At 43.5% G+C, this 15313-nt stretch overlaps 1 protein-coding gene across 1 annotated transcript in view; it reads left to right on the top strand.

The window, feature by feature from the left end:
- Positions 1–11339: 11339 nt before the first annotated feature.
- The window catches only part of EP400 (E1A binding protein p400), a 141611-nt gene continuing 137637 nt past the window's right edge, over positions 11340–15313 (top strand). Inside the window, exon 1 of the mRNA XM_027844122.1 lies at positions 11340–11424. The gene's annotated coding sequence lies outside the window, so the exon portion shown is untranslated. The remainder of the gene's footprint in view (positions 11425–15313) is intronic.

Here is a 15313-nt window from a genome sequence, read left to right as displayed (position 1 = left end):
AGTGTCAGCACAGTCTTTTTTGACTCTACTTAGAGTGGCGTCTGTCCACTGTGCTAGTTGTTGGTGGTAACCACATTACAAATGCTGGAATCTTTAGCAGACAAGACGAGTGAAACGTCCAGCAGTCCAGCCACTGTGCCCCATTCAGATGTGGACTCGGGGGGTGAATTTCTCCCCGAACCTCCATTTCAAGGAAGTGCCTAAGCCCAACTTTACTTATTGCCTGACTTTACTCCTGACTCTCCAGACATCTTTCTCTACCATTCCACCTTCCCCCTCCCCACCTTCCTCTTTTTTCTTCCTATCTCACTCTTACTTCTGGTTGAGTGCATGCCTTCCCATGTGCTGGGGATTGAAGAAAGATTAAAAAAAAAAATCAGTCCTGGCACAATCTCTGTAGGAGAAAAGGACCTAATTTTTTTTTCATATTTTATTTTTTAGTTTTCAACATTCACTTTTATAAGATTTTAAGTTCCAAGTTTTTTTCTCCCTCCCTTCCCTCACCCGTCCCCAAGACAGCAAGCAATCTGATGTAGACTATACATGTACTGAAAAGACCTAATCTTGACCATCCTATGAAAGCTACTACTTACTTAAGCCCAGTGTGCATAGGTGGGGTACTTTTAAGGTGTGTCTCCCAAAGCTTTCCCTGGCTTCTCTTGGTAGTTTAAAGATGTTTAAAATTTAAAACTGGTAGGAACCTTAGAGGTCGTAGCTTTAGAGCTAAAAGGAACCTCAGACACAATCTGTTCTGACCACCTCTTTTTGCAGATGAGAAAACATGTCCAGATTACTGACAGAGATAGATTGTTTCTAGGACCTATCCCTTTTCCATTGAGAAAGGATTAAAACATCCAATAAGAAGGAGGAGATTCCTTTATTGTAACTTCTAGGGTAATCCAGGAAGAAATGGGATGGACAGTGGGATTTGGTTACTAGGCAGCTCTGGAATATTAACTCAAATTCTATGTTTTCACATTGTGATCTTTTCCTTCTTCAAGGTTCCTACTAATCTTATCTCAAATAATTTGGGGGCAGAGAGTCACATCACAGAGCATTCAGGGCAATCTCAGTTCAGACGTCTCTCCTAGCTAGAAATGGTTTGGACATAGATTCACGTTAAATAAGATTGTTCCTGGCAGAAATAGTATATGTATTTTTTTTTGCTCCCTGATTCAGAGCATGAACAGATACCCTCTTCATAGTCTATTTCCTGAAGAGGGGCCTTTTTAGTTGGTTGTTGAACTGGAAATAAGAGGCAGACAAAAGACTCCTGTGGGGGCCATTTACTTCTTCCCTTGCCTTTTGAGTGAGGAAGACATAATGGAAACCTTTACGTGGGGAGAGGTCTTGGGCCCTCCCCAGGTAGGGTGGGCTATGTAGGCTGCTGTTCCTAGTCTCCTTGTGTTTGTTCATTCCTGTTCTTTAAGTGAACAAAATTGGACGACTGTGACTTTGTGAGCTTTGAAAGGTCGGAGGATTATTCATATTCTAGGAGCTCAGAATCTTTACTAGTTAAGAAGAGAGTGAATGGTCCAGCCGCTGTGCCACATTCAGATGTGGACTTGTTGGGTAAATTTCCTTCCAGAAACTCCATTTCAAGGAAGTGTCTGAACCCACCTTCACTCATCTCCCAGCTTGGCTCCTGACTCTCCAGACAGCTTTCTCTACCACATCTACTTTCCTTCCTCCCCACCTCCCTCTTTTTTTTTAAATTTTTTAGTATGTGTGTGTGTATGTGTGCTTATTAAGGCACCTAGGTGGGGCAGTAGATAGAGTGCTGGGCCTAGAGTCAGGAAAATCTGAATTCAGACACATTAGCAGTGGGCAAGTAATTTAACCTCTATCTGCCTCAGTTTCCTACTATAAAATGGAGATAATACTTATCCTGGGAGTACTTACCTCCCAGGATTGTTGTGAGGATCAAATGAGAAGAAATAAAGTGTTTAGCTCAGTGCTTGGCACATAGCAAGTGCTATATAAATATTCGCTATTATTAATATTTATTCAAATGTAAGCTTCCTGAGGGCAGAGGCTATCAGTAAATATACCTGTGTAAAAACTAGAAAAAACAAAAACAAAAAACCTTAAACAGTCTCACTTGACAGCTAAAAATCACAACTGCTCCAAATAAAGCTGTTCAGATTCAACAAAGAAAGAATGTTTCACAAAGTACATCTGACATCGCTACATGCTTAATAATTAGGGCCTGTCTTGTTCCCGGAAATAGCCTTTCTCAACCCAAAGCCTCTGAGGTCAGTGTGAAGCTATACAGATTAGGTTAAGAAAATTCTGCTACCAACTTTTTCTAACGCTATAGTCCAAATGACCAGCTTCATTCATTCATTTACTCACTCATCCATTTATCCATCCATCCATCCTGAATCATAAGGGAAACTTTCTAATGGAGTAGAAGGCATTGTGTTGAGTTTAGAGATATGGATTTGAATCCTGACTCTACTATTTCCTTTCTGTGCAGTCTTGGGGAAGCTCCTTCTCTTAGGGCAAATGTGAAAGTTGTTACTAAAAGCTTTAAAATTATTTCTGAGTCCCTTGCAGCTCTAAATTCTAATCATGCCATTAACAAGGGAAAAGGTGTGATGGGAGACTGAGTAAAAGCAATTATTGAGTGTTTATATGTGCCAGGCACTTCGCTAAGTGCCGGGGATACAAATACGAGGTCCCCTCCCTCCCCCCCAAAAAAGATGGTCCTTGCCCTGCCTTCAAGGAGCTTATGTTCTACTGGGGAAGAGAACACAAAAAGGGGAGATGAAAAGAGTGGTGAGGAGGGAAGGCACCTGTGCTAGGCAAATGGTGTGAAGTCTAGAGAGTGAGAAGCAGAACCAGGAGAGGACTGAAGGATAGTTGATCTGGGCCCTTCTTCAAAATGCAAGATCTGAGGGGCAGCTAGGTGGCACAGTGGATAGAGCACTGGGCCTGGAGTCAGGAGGATCTGAGTTCAAATCTGACCTCAGACCAGACACTTGACACTTACTAGCTGTGTGACCCTGGGCAAGTCACTTAACCCCAATTGCCTCACCCCCCCCCAAAAAAAATGCAAGATCTGGGAAGAAACTCACCAAGGGGAGAAGGGGGCTTCTGGGGTGGAGGGATGCTCCTGAGGGAGAAGGTGGCTAGGCATGGGGAGAATAGCTAGAGAATCAGAATCAAAGGTGGGCAGAGAAGTGGCATATAGGAGGGAGTGGTAGCCAGGTAAGGGAGTGCCTGGGGAATCATAGGGATGAACAGCTGGTAGTTGACAGCAAACAGTGGTAGTGGGGTAGCATTGATTTGATTAGTTAACCTATAGAAGGAAGTAGAGAAGCTCTGGGTGGCAAAGTGAATGGCAAGATGGCCAGAGCAGAGTGCTAGATGACATATGAACTATGATCTGCTTTAGTGAGGGAAAGGAACAAGCATTTCTATAGTGCCTACTATGTGCCAGGCACTCTGCTAAGCACTTTTAAAATAGTTCATTTGATTCTCACAATAACTCTGCAAGGTAGGTGCTGCTATTACCCCCATTTTACAGTTCAGAAAACTGAGGTTAACAGTTTAAGTGAATTGCCCTGGGTGACACAGCAAGCGTCTAAGTCCAGATTTGAACTCAGGCCTTCATGACAGATAGGTGGCACAGTGGATAGAGTGTTGGACCTGGAGTCAGGAAGACCTGAGTTCAAATCTGGCCTCAGACACTTACTAGCTGGGCAACCCTGGGCAAGTCACTTGGCCCTTTTTGCCTCAATTTCCTCATCTGTCAAATGAGCTATAGAAGGAAATGGCAAACCTCTCCAAAGTCTTTGCCAAGAAAACCCAAGTCGGGTCACGAAGAGTTGGAAATGACTGAAAACAACTGAACAACTTCAGGGCTTCATTCACTGCACTCCTATTGCCTCTGGCTAGACAGGGCACACTCGGGAGCTTGTGCTCACTTAACAATCAAGACTATCTATAATGAGATTAAAACAAGGATTATTTTGGGGTGGAGTTTGCGTCTGTCTGCTTTCAGTTTTGCTATTCTGATCTTGTATTGTTGAGGCCAATAGTAATTGTAGTTTAATAGCAACTTAAGCTTTCAGAGAGAAGATTCTCATAGGCCTGTGTTTTCGAGTACTTGAGGAGCTATGTTCAAGAAAGTTTAGATCTTCTCGGGAAGGGTTAGGGACATTATGGAAGCTGAAATGAAGCCAGTTTACGCTTAATCATAGGATCTTAGAGCTGGAAGGGACCGCAGTGGTCACTCTGAAGAGGGTTTCATTCAGTTTCAGAAGTGAGACCTTTGCAGCCTCCCCTTTTTGATCTTATTCAGATGCACTTTCCTTCCTGGCCCCAAAAACAATCTGGCTCCCATCTGTCTACAATTCCCAGAAAAACCTTAAACTTTAGATTCCTTGTAGACTCACTTTATCTCTCTTTGAAAGCACCTTTGAAGAAGTTGTCTACCAGTCCCAACTCCATTTGAAAGCAAACTTCCCGCCTTCCAGTTCCCTTCATTATCTATTCTCATTGTTTATTCAAATCTCTCAGATATTCCAAATGGAAATTCTCACCTGGACCCTTTTTCTCAACCATCTCCCTGCTTCAACTGGCCTTTCCCATTGTTTTACTTTCCTGTGACCCCTGGCCATTTCTCACCCTTAATCCTAGCTATGGGCCACGAGGTCCAGGACCCAGGAGTTCTGTTCACCCCAGCTTACTAGCCACTCCCATCCAGATCTCCCTAGGCCCTGCCTCCTGTCACTCCAAACTGCTTGGCCACTCCTGGATCCCTCCCACAGTCTTTCTGTACTTAAGATTCACCTTTGCCCCCATTCAGATGCTGAGCTGTTCTCAAGCCTAGAGGCTGAGACTGTCTCACTTCCACCTCCTTACAAGCACCTGGCCTCCCTCATTCAGACCCCCATTTAGATGTCACCTAACCACCCTAACCTCCATTCTGAGGCTGAGCTTTCCTCATGCCCAAGAGGCTGAGGTTTTCTCAAGCCTGCTGGTCCTTACAAGAGTCACCTGACTACCTTTGTCCCCATTCAGAGGCTGAGCCTCTCAAGCCTGCTCATCCTCACGGGCATGACCTGGCCTATATGTGATTTATCTTTAATAAACTATTTCTCTGGCTAGATGAAGATTTGGGTTGAATTCTTTCAGGCAAGCCCACATCACGATCTGGGGCTTTTCCCAGCACCCTAAAACCTCCCGTGACCTTGGGGTGCCTCTGTGCATCTAGGAGCACCACAAAACCCTTCCCCTTTTCAACTACACCAATCACATTATTTTACAGATAAGGAGTCTGACTTCCAGGCTTTGCCCAAGGTCACTTAGCCCTTGATGTATGGAAAAAAATGGTATTGATTAGAGAACCTGGGGTGGGGAAACTGCAGCCTCAAGGCCATATGTGGCCTTGGCTTCAGCCATTTGACTGAGTCCCAGTTTTACAAAACAAATCCTTTTATTAAGGGGATTTGTTCTTTTGAAGTTTGGATTCAGTCAAAGGACCGAATTTTAGGACCTAGAGGGCCACATGTGTCCTTAAGGCAGCAGGTTTCCTACTCCCGGATTAGACTGATCCCATAGAGGAACGTGCTTCCTTAGGAGGTAAGAGTCCCCTCATTGGAAGTCTTCAAGAAAAGGCTGGAGCCCTACTTGTTGGGTATGTTGGTCAGTCAGTCAGTCAATAAATAATAAACATTGATCAAGCAACTACTAATAGCCAGGCATTGTGCTAAGTATGTTGGAGAACAGATTCTTTTTGCATTGTATGGGTTGGGCTGCACGGCCCTTTCAGCTCTAAAATTCAGTTACTTTACAAGAAGCAGAGATGGGACAGAACTTAGCTTCTTTTTGAAGTTCCACTTTTTCTTCAAGCTTAAGTTCTCCCGTTGAAGGCATGAAATATTATTGCCTTTGCCTGGACTGTTGCAATAGTCTGCTAATTGGTTTTCTCACCTCCAGTCTCTGTTGGATCCAACTTCTACCCTGCTGGAAAATTGATATTCCTGGGCAGCTAAGTAGCACAGTGGATAGAATACTAGCTCTGGAGTCAGGAGGACCTGAGTTCAAGCCCTGCCTCTGACACTTATTAGCTGTGTGACCCTGGGCAAGTCATTTGACTCCATTGTCTCTCCTCCCTCCCCTTTGAAAAAAGAAAAAAAAATGGATATTCCTAAAGCACAGGTCCAAGCATGCCCCTCACCTGCTAGAGATGAATGAGTGGCTCTATTGCCTGGAAGCTAAAATGCAAACTCCTCTGTTTGGTGTTTAAAGTCTTTTATAACTTGGCTCCACAACTAATGATGTACCAGGATAAATGTTTAACAACCAGCTGTGGGTGGGGGTGGGGAGCTGTCTACAAGACACACTTTTTCGTTTCATTAACATTTTCACCATGACTTTCTTAGATTTAGACAATCAACAAAACAATAAATTGGGCAATAAATTATTATTTATTTATTAAACAATAAATTGTTGATTTCTGAGGTGTCAGTGCTCCCAATGACAATTTAACAATTGACCCCAGTGAGTTGCTTCTAGCACAGGCCTCTAGCTCCAACTAATCTTTCCAGATGTATCACACTCCTTTTCACTCTTGTTCTGGCCCAACTGGCCTACTCATCATCCCTCTATGTGCCCTTCTATCTCCAGATCCCAGCCTTTGCAGGGCCTATTCTCTATACCTGGAATCCCTTCTTTCCTCACCTCATCTCACCTCTTGGGACAACCTAGTTCCATGAAAGGTTCGGCTCAAATCCTAATCCCTTCAAGACATCTTTCCTGACCATTCAAGTTATTAGCAATTCCCTCCATCCTAACTCCAAATGACTGTAAATATTTGGTATTTTCTTACGTATGTATGTAAGCTTCTCAAGGGTTGGCATTGATTTATTTTTGACTTTGTATCCTTCATGTTTATTACAATGCTTGACACATAGTAGGCTCTCAAAAAATACTCTTTGAATTGAATTTTTATTCATATTATTTATTCACCTGTCCCCAGAGCAGTAATAAAGACCTCAGGTTCCTCAGCAAATCTGAAATACTTTATGTATATGTCTGTAAATACACACACACACACACACACACACACACATATATTTATGATTCATGTTTAAAATGTAAATCCAGTTTCAATGAACAAAAAAATGAGACACTAACCATACCAAAATAAACCCAATATAACAATAGAATCAGAAAAGAATAGAAAGTTTACAGAGATAAAAAGATGACTAAAACAATAATTTTCTCCTCTATTCTTTTTCCTTTCCTTCTTTCCTCTAATGCCCCATTTCCTTTTTTCTTATTTTGCTCTTTTCTTCCCCATGCCGCCTTTCCTCCGTCTACTATCTTTATATATTATTCTCTTCCCATAATCCTCCCTAAAATACACCCTCTTTCCTTTCTGTCCTTCTTTAACAGCTTTCTATCCTCCCTATAATACATCTTCTTCTTTTCCTATAATCCTCCCTAAAATATATTGTCCTTTCTTCCTAACCTCTTTCTCCATAAAACCCTTATCTTTTCACTAATATTCGAAGAAGGAACCAATCAACAATCATCTATTAAGTACATAATTATGTGCTAGGTTAGGGCAGCTAGATGGTGAAATGGATAGAAGTGACTGGAGCCAGGCAGACTTATTTTCCTGAGTTCAAATCTGGTCTCAGACACTTACTAGCTGTATGACCCTGGGTAAGTCACTTAACTCCATTTGCCTCAGTTTCTTCATCTGTAAAATGAGCTGGAGAAGGAAATGGCAAACCACTCTAGTATCTTTGGCAGGAAAACCCCAAATAGGGTCACAGAGAGTTGGACATGACTGAAAAGGGCTGAACACCATACACTAGGTACATAGTTGCCAAGTGAAGTATTTCCTGCTCTCAAATAGATACCATTCAACACAGGGGAATGAAATTCTTTACAATGCTAAGTAGATACAAACTATGTACAAAGTAAGCTTCCCCGACTGTTGCAGCCTAGCCTTCTAAAGTCCTCAGCTCCCCTTCTGGTGTGCTGTGGTCCAGTCAACCCCACTTCCCTCTGGTCCTCATACAGGGCAGACGTCTCTCATCTCCACGCCTTGGTCCTGGCTCTACTCTGTGTTTAGAATGTGCTTCCTTCTCACTTTCTTCACCTTCTAGAATCTTCAAGATAGATGGATAGATAAAGTATTTATCTATCCAAGCACTTATGATCCAGATACTTTGCTAAGTGTTGAGAATATAAATGCAATTGAAAAGACAGCCCCTGCCCTCTAGGACCTTATATTCTTTTTTTTTTTAAATTTTAATTAATTTATTTTGAATTATCACCAATCACTTCCATAAGCTTTTGAGTTTTAAATTTTTCTCCCCCTGCTTCCCCACCTCCCTCCCCAAGACAGCGCACAATCTGATATAGGCTATACATATACATTCCTATTAAACGTATTTTCAAATTAGTGATGTTGTAAGTGAGAATTAGAACTAATAGGACGAACCATTAGAAAGAGGAAACAAAACAACAGAAGAAAAAAATTGCAAGTAGTATGCTTGGATCTGCATTCAAATTCCACAGTTCTTTCTTTGGATGTAGACAGCATTTTCTATCATGAGGCCTTTGGAGATGTCTTAGATCCTTGTATTGCTGAGAAGGGTTAAGTCTATCAATATTAGTAATCAAACAACGTGGCTATTACCCTGTACAACCTTCTCCTGGTTCCGCTCATTTCACTCAGCATCAGTCCATACAAGTCTTTCCAGGTTTTTCTGACCTTATATTCTAATGGAGAAAGATGTGCTGGAAGCTCTGCTTCAGTCTCTCCTTCCCTCCAATCCAGCCTCCATTCTTTCTTCACGGTGCAATTCTTTTTTTTTTTTAGGCAATTGGGGTTAAGTGACTTGCCCAGGGTTACGCAGCTAGTAAGTGTCCAAGTGTTTGGTCTGAGGCCGGATTTGAACTCAGGTCCTCCTGATTTCAGGGCTGGTGCTCTATCCACTGTGCCACCTAGCTGCCCCATTCAAAGTGCAATTCTAACACTACTTTTTACAGAAGCTTTTAAGTATGCATTTATTTTATATTTGTTCTACATTTCTCCTTGTCTTGCCTTTTCTTTTCTTTTTTTTGGTGAGGCAACTGGGGTTAAGTGACTTGCCCAGAGTCACACAGCTCGGGAGTGTCTGGGGCAGGATTTGAACTCAGGTCCTCCTGACTCAAGGGCCAGTGCTCTATCCATTGGGCCACCTAGCTGCTCCTATATGTGTTCTAAATATACAGTTATTTGCTTGTTTTTTCCCCTTGCATTCTCATTGCTTAGCACAGAAAGTCAACAAGTATTTATTTAGTGTCTACCACGTGTCAGGCATTGTGCTACAAAGAAAGCCAAAAACAAGGTACCTGCACTTGTAGGGCTCAGACTCTAATGCGGAGACATTAAATTATATATAGGTATGTATGTATATATATGTATGTATATGTGTGTGTGTTTACACACAAACACACACACACAACAGGATAAATTTGGAGGATAGCAGCAGACAACAAGCATTTAGCAAGTAAGCTGGTGCAGTGGATAGAGTACCATGCCCTGGAATCTGGAGGACCTGAGCTCAAATTCAGCCTCAAGATATATATGGGATAGATTGGGGATAATCAGCAGATGTTAGACGAAGGTTTCTTGTAGAAGGTGGGATTTTCCTGGAATTTGAAAGAAGCTAAGAAAGACAGGAGGTGGGGAAGAGGATGGAGAGCAGTATTCCAGGTATGAGGGAACACCATGAAAATGCCTGGAGTCTGGAGACCTGATTACCTCCAGGAGCAAGTACCAAATGGTCTGTTTGACATTCAAAGCACTTCATAACCTGCCCCGCCTCCTACCTTTCTTACCTTCTTACATCTTACTCCCTGACATGTTCTCTTCTGTCCAGTGACACTGGCCTCCTGGCTGTTCCACAAACAAGACTCTCCATCCCTCCGCTCTGGGCATTCTCTCCGGCAGTCCCCCATGCCTGGAACACTCTCCATCCTCTGCAGCGACTACTGACCTCCCTGGCTTCCTTTAAATCCCAACTAAAATCCCACCTTCTACAGGAAACCTTCCCTAATCCAGTGCTTTTCCTCTGTTAATGATTTTCAATTTATCCTGTACAATGCTTACTTTTTATATATTTGTTTGCATGCTGTCTCCGCTATTAGATTAATTCACTCATCCAATGAACATTTATGTCCACTATGTGTCAGCCACTGTGCTGAGTGCCAGTGAGCTCCTTGAGGGCAGGGACTATCTTTTGCCTCTTTTAGTATTCTCAACGCTTAGCACAGCACCTGACACTTAGTGGGTGCTTAATAAATGCTTATTGATTGGGCTAAGAACAAAAACGAGGCCAGGTTCTTTTGATCCCAGAGCACACAGTGTGAGATGACTGCAAAGGTAGGCAGGAGCCAAGTTATATGGGGCTTTAAAAGCCAAATACGGGATTTTATCCCTGATCGTGGGGGTAATAGGGAGCCATGGGAGTTGATTGAGTCAGGGAAGTGACAGGGTCACATCGGTTTGACAGCTGAGAATGGAGGCTGGATTGGAGGGAAGGAGAGGCTCAAGCAGAGGTTCCAGAACTCTTGTGGATTGATTTTGTCTTCACTCTAGAATGTAAGCTCTTAGAGGGCAGGGTCTGTTTGTTGTTTCTCAGACTCTAGTTTACTAAATGCTTGCTGATCGTCCCGGATTGATTGCTTTTCCTTCCCCTCTCGAGGCTGCTTACAAAGGCTGACTCCTAGAGTGGGCATTGTTAGTAGTCCTCCTCCCCTCCCTCGATCGTGCTCCTCAAGTAGTCTTCCTTCCCGTCGGCCCGCCCGCCAGCCTCTCTCTCTCCCGTCTCCTCTCGCTCGTCTTCTCCTCCTCTCTATCCCTCCCTTCCCTTCTCTATGGCCCTCCGTCTCCCCGTTCCCCCTCCCGCGTCGCGCCCCCTAGAGTCTCGAATTGACGCGCCCTCGCGAGTGGGGCTCAGGTTGGGCCCTGAGGCGAGCGGGGGACGGCGCGAAGGCGAAAGTCCCGGCGGCGCGTGTCCCCGCCGGCTCGCCGTGGCCGCGCCGCCTTTCGCCTCTCCTCAGGGCGCTGAAAGGCCGCCGCCGCAGTCGCCACCTTCTTCCCTACCGGGAGCCGAGGTAAGTCGGTCCCAGGAATCGCGGAGGGAGCCTAGGCGGGCGGGGGAGAGCGGGGACCCGGCGGACGGCCCCCCCCCCCCCCGCCATCCCCGCCGGCGCGGGCTCGGCCCGGGCCCCTAGAGGCGCGGCGCGTGGGCGCGCGGGGGCCGCTTCCGGTCGTCGGACCTAGGGGCCGCCGGGGCTTCCGGGCCGCCGCCGCAGACGGACGGACGGACTGACGGAGGGCCGGACTGAGCGCCGGACGGAGGCGCTGAGGGCCGAGACGGTTCCGAAGCTCGGGCTGGAGCTCAGGTGGGAGAGGCCGCACCGGGCCGCCGCGGAGCTTTCCCTGCTCTTCCCTCGGCGCCGGACGTGAGTCCGTCGCCTCCTCTTTGTGGCGGGTGGGGGTAAGATGTAGGTACCGTCCGAGGGGTTGGGCCCGGGGAAGCGAAGCCTAGGCCCCCTGCGTGCAGACGGAGCCCTCGTCGCCCTGACCATTGTTGTCAGCACCTGGGGCAGCGCAGGGCGAGAGACACCGAAGACTAGCCAGGCCAGCCTCCGCTTTATCTTAACAGAGGAGGAAACTGAGGCCCAAGAGACCGGGAAACGACTTGACCTCTCCCGTCTCCTTCACGTCCCCAGGCGTAGCGCTTTCTGCCCTCGCTCGATCTTGGTTGTTTTGCCCTTCACCATCATCCGACCGGGCCGGGCAGGGTGTAGGATCCTCCTTGGAGGCAGTGCGATGTTGGGCAAGGGACCAAAGTAACGGCGGAGCTGTCAATCCTGTTCATTCTTCTGTTAACCTTTCCCCGGGGTGGAAGTGATCTCGGGCTGGCATCCTGCTGCTTTTAGTTCCCAGCTAGGTTCTCTTGAGCCTTCATAGGAAGACCCTATGGAAACAAGAAACCCTTCCATCGTTTAAAGCTTGTCTCAGGTATAGCTACTACAGTGGAAAGCAAGCTGGATGGGTGTCAGGTCACCTGGGTTTCCATCCTAGTGCTGCCACTTCTACCTGTGTGACCCTCGAAAAGTCCCCTAACCTTCGGTACCTTAAGATAGAAGTTGAACATAGATGATCTTTAAGATCCTTTCTAACCATAAATCTGTGACAAATCTAAAAAATAATCCTAATGATCCATATATGAATAGCTGTAGGTAGTTGGAAGAACAGAAGGAAGGAAACTAGCACTATTAGTGCAAGGACATCATCTTTGTTTTATGTATTTAGAAACTGAGACTCATATCCTTAACCCCCATTCCCACCACCAGGGTTAATACAGCAAGTAAATATCAAACCCAGATCTTATGACTCCTAAGTCTAGACCTAATGTAAGCATAAAATCAAAACCCACAACCATATGATTGAATTATAGAATTTTAAAGCTGGAAAAAGCCTTGGATGCTATAGCATTGTTTGAAAATTGTTTATTTTCTTAATAAGCCAATATTAAAAAGGTACTTGAATGGCTTCAGCAGTCTTTGACTAGCTGTTTTAATGGGTTGTTTTGATAGTATTTAGTAAAGACCCTTTATCAACATCATTCATTTTTACATAGTATTTCTTTTTGCTTTTATGGCTAACCTATTTGGGAACAATTTAAAATGGTACCAGTACATAACAGTCTTTACTTTTTAAGTAAATGGCATTAAAAATGACATTGAATAATATTGCTCTTGTGCATATTTAGATGTTATAAAAAGTATTAATGATGTTTATATCCTGCTCTTATTTAGAATGTTTTGATTAAGTTAACAGTTTTGAAAGCTGTCACAATATTGCAGAGATGCTCATTTTCAAAGAAATTTTACTTTTCAAAATGTAATCTTAAAAGGAAAACAAAATGGGGATTTATTTTATTTTCTAATGTGCTTTTGTTAAAGTGACCTGAAATACTAAAGTAATTTTGACTCTTAATTTCTGAATTAAGGTTAATCAGCCACCCTTTAAATTGGAGTCAGTGAAAATAAAATTTTTTAGGATATAAAAATATGGAAGATGTACAGAAGTGGTTGTGAGATACCAAGGGTTGTTTTGGAAATTAGTACCTTAGAATTTTTTTTAATCAGTCAACAGATTCAAGATGGCATCTGACATCTCTTCCAGCTCTGAGGTTGTTTGATTTTGAGATTGAGGAGAAGGAAAAGTGCCCAAAGAGAAAGAGAGTGAAGAGGAAAAGGGAGTTGCTGCTAAGACCAGGGAAAGGAAATTGGTTGTATCTATTCCTGGGCTAAGGAGGTGAGGAGAAGGACAGAGATAACCCTCACTGTCAGTTTGTTTAGCAGTTTTCCTGGGAAGCTGTCCCCCAGCTGCCAGAAGGGATGACAGAAGACTGAGGGTTTTACTTCCAGAAAGCATGCAGAACTGGGAGAATTTCACAATGACAGGCACAGGTCATGCACTGCTTGTTTCTGCCAGCACAGGCTGGTCTTCCTAGGGGAGAGAGGGACTAGAAGAACTGCTCTCTGTTCTCAGGCTATCAGAAAGAATGAGGTTTTCCTTTAATAAATGGATGGAGAACTTCAATGTAAAAACAAAGAAGAAACAGGATTTGAAGAGGCAGGGGAAAATCCTTACCTGTGTCAGGAAATTGGAAAGTGAAAGATTATGACTAGAGAAAAGGTAAGAAAGATCCCTGAATACTTGAAATTAAGTAACAGATAGGAGTTCTTTGCAGCTAGGTTAGTACAATGGCTCGTTAGTACAATGGCTCGTTAGTACAATGGCTGGAGTCAGAAAGATCTGATTTTAAGTATGATCTCAAATACTGACAGTGTGACTCTGGGCAATTCACTTAACCTTTGTTGGGCTCAGTTTCCTTTGTAAAATGGAGATAATAAAAACTCTTATCTCCCACGGTTACTGTGAGGTAGTAAGATAATATTTGTAAAGTGCTTTGCAAATCTTAAATTGCTCTACCAATAAATACTTGGTAACTATTATTATCCAGAGGAGGAAAAGGTAGCTGCTTGTCTTCTAGGTAATGGATCTACAAATGTTACTAGTGAGAGATAATCCAATAAAGGTCAGAGTAAGAAAAAAAGGAGTAGTTATGACTGGTGACTGACTCTGTTCTGAAAGTTATAAAGGCAGCTCTTTGTTGATTGGGCATTAATAATAAAGAGATTGCTGTCTTTCTGGAACTTGTCTAGAGTGTGAAAGAGAGCCTCCCAAGGCTTGTCAGACTGAATGACTTCTATTCATATTTAGAGATTGATGAGAACAAGATGGATAGTACCAGGAATCTGGACAACTTGGAGGAATATTATGAAGTCTTGAGCAAGAAATTAGTCATTTTAGGGATGTAGATATTCTTTTCACCTCTGCTTTACATTGAAAACAAGGGTTTAGAAGAGAGAGGTAGATTTGGGAAATGAATAGGTTGCTAAGAGATAATGTCTTAGAATAGGATCTGAACCATGGCTTAAAATATAGGAATAATAGACTCTTAGCCAGGGATGGGAGTGCATGTAAAGATTGGCTGATAAAAAAAATTCTGTCTTAGGATCTTGGAAATCTAATTTGAAGGGCTCTATACTGAAAAGGAAGGAGAAAAGAGAAAATTTCTTGCATTTATAATAATTAATTTATTTTTAGTTTTCAATATTCACTTCCATAAGATTTTGAGTTTTAAATTTTCTCCCCCTCCTTCACCTCCTCCCTCCCCAAGACAGCATGTAATCTGATATAGGCTCTACTTATACATTCATATTCCTTGCATTTATAAACCCAATTAGATGCCTTAGGAGTAGCTACAATGAAGGTATAAGAATAGCAGTAGAGAGACACCCAGGAGACAAAGGTCTTAAAGAAGTCCTTGATCCAGCCTTTGGTCTCAGCTATCTTTTTTTTTTTGGTGAGGCAATTGAGGTTAAGTGACTTGGCCAGAGTCACATAGCTACTGAATGTTATGTGTCTGAAGCCAGATTTGAACTCAGGTCTTCCGGACTCTAGGGCTGGTGCTCTATCCACTGCCCCACCTAGCTGCCCCCTCAGCTATCTTTCTTTATATGAATGTACAGAAAATGAGTAACAAACAAGATGAACTAAAGATCCCAAAGTAAAAGGGCAGAATTGCCTTGTAAGTATCACTGAGACTAGGACCTGTGACTGGTTCTGGAAGGGAATATCTTTATTCATAAGTAAGAGAAATTGGAAAAGGAGGTTGAATAGAGATGTAATGGTATTGTGTATTAAGAATAT

The sequence above is a fragment of the Vombatus ursinus genome, unplaced genomic scaffold (assembly GCF_900497805.2).
Source record: "Vombatus ursinus unplaced genomic scaffold, bare-nosed wombat genome assembly UNPS02014935.1, whole genome shotgun sequence".
Lineage (NCBI taxonomy): Eukaryota > Metazoa > Chordata > Mammalia > Diprotodontia > Vombatidae > Vombatus > Vombatus ursinus.
Note: the sequence above shows the minus strand (reverse complement) of the source record. Positions and strands in the feature narration are given on the sequence as shown.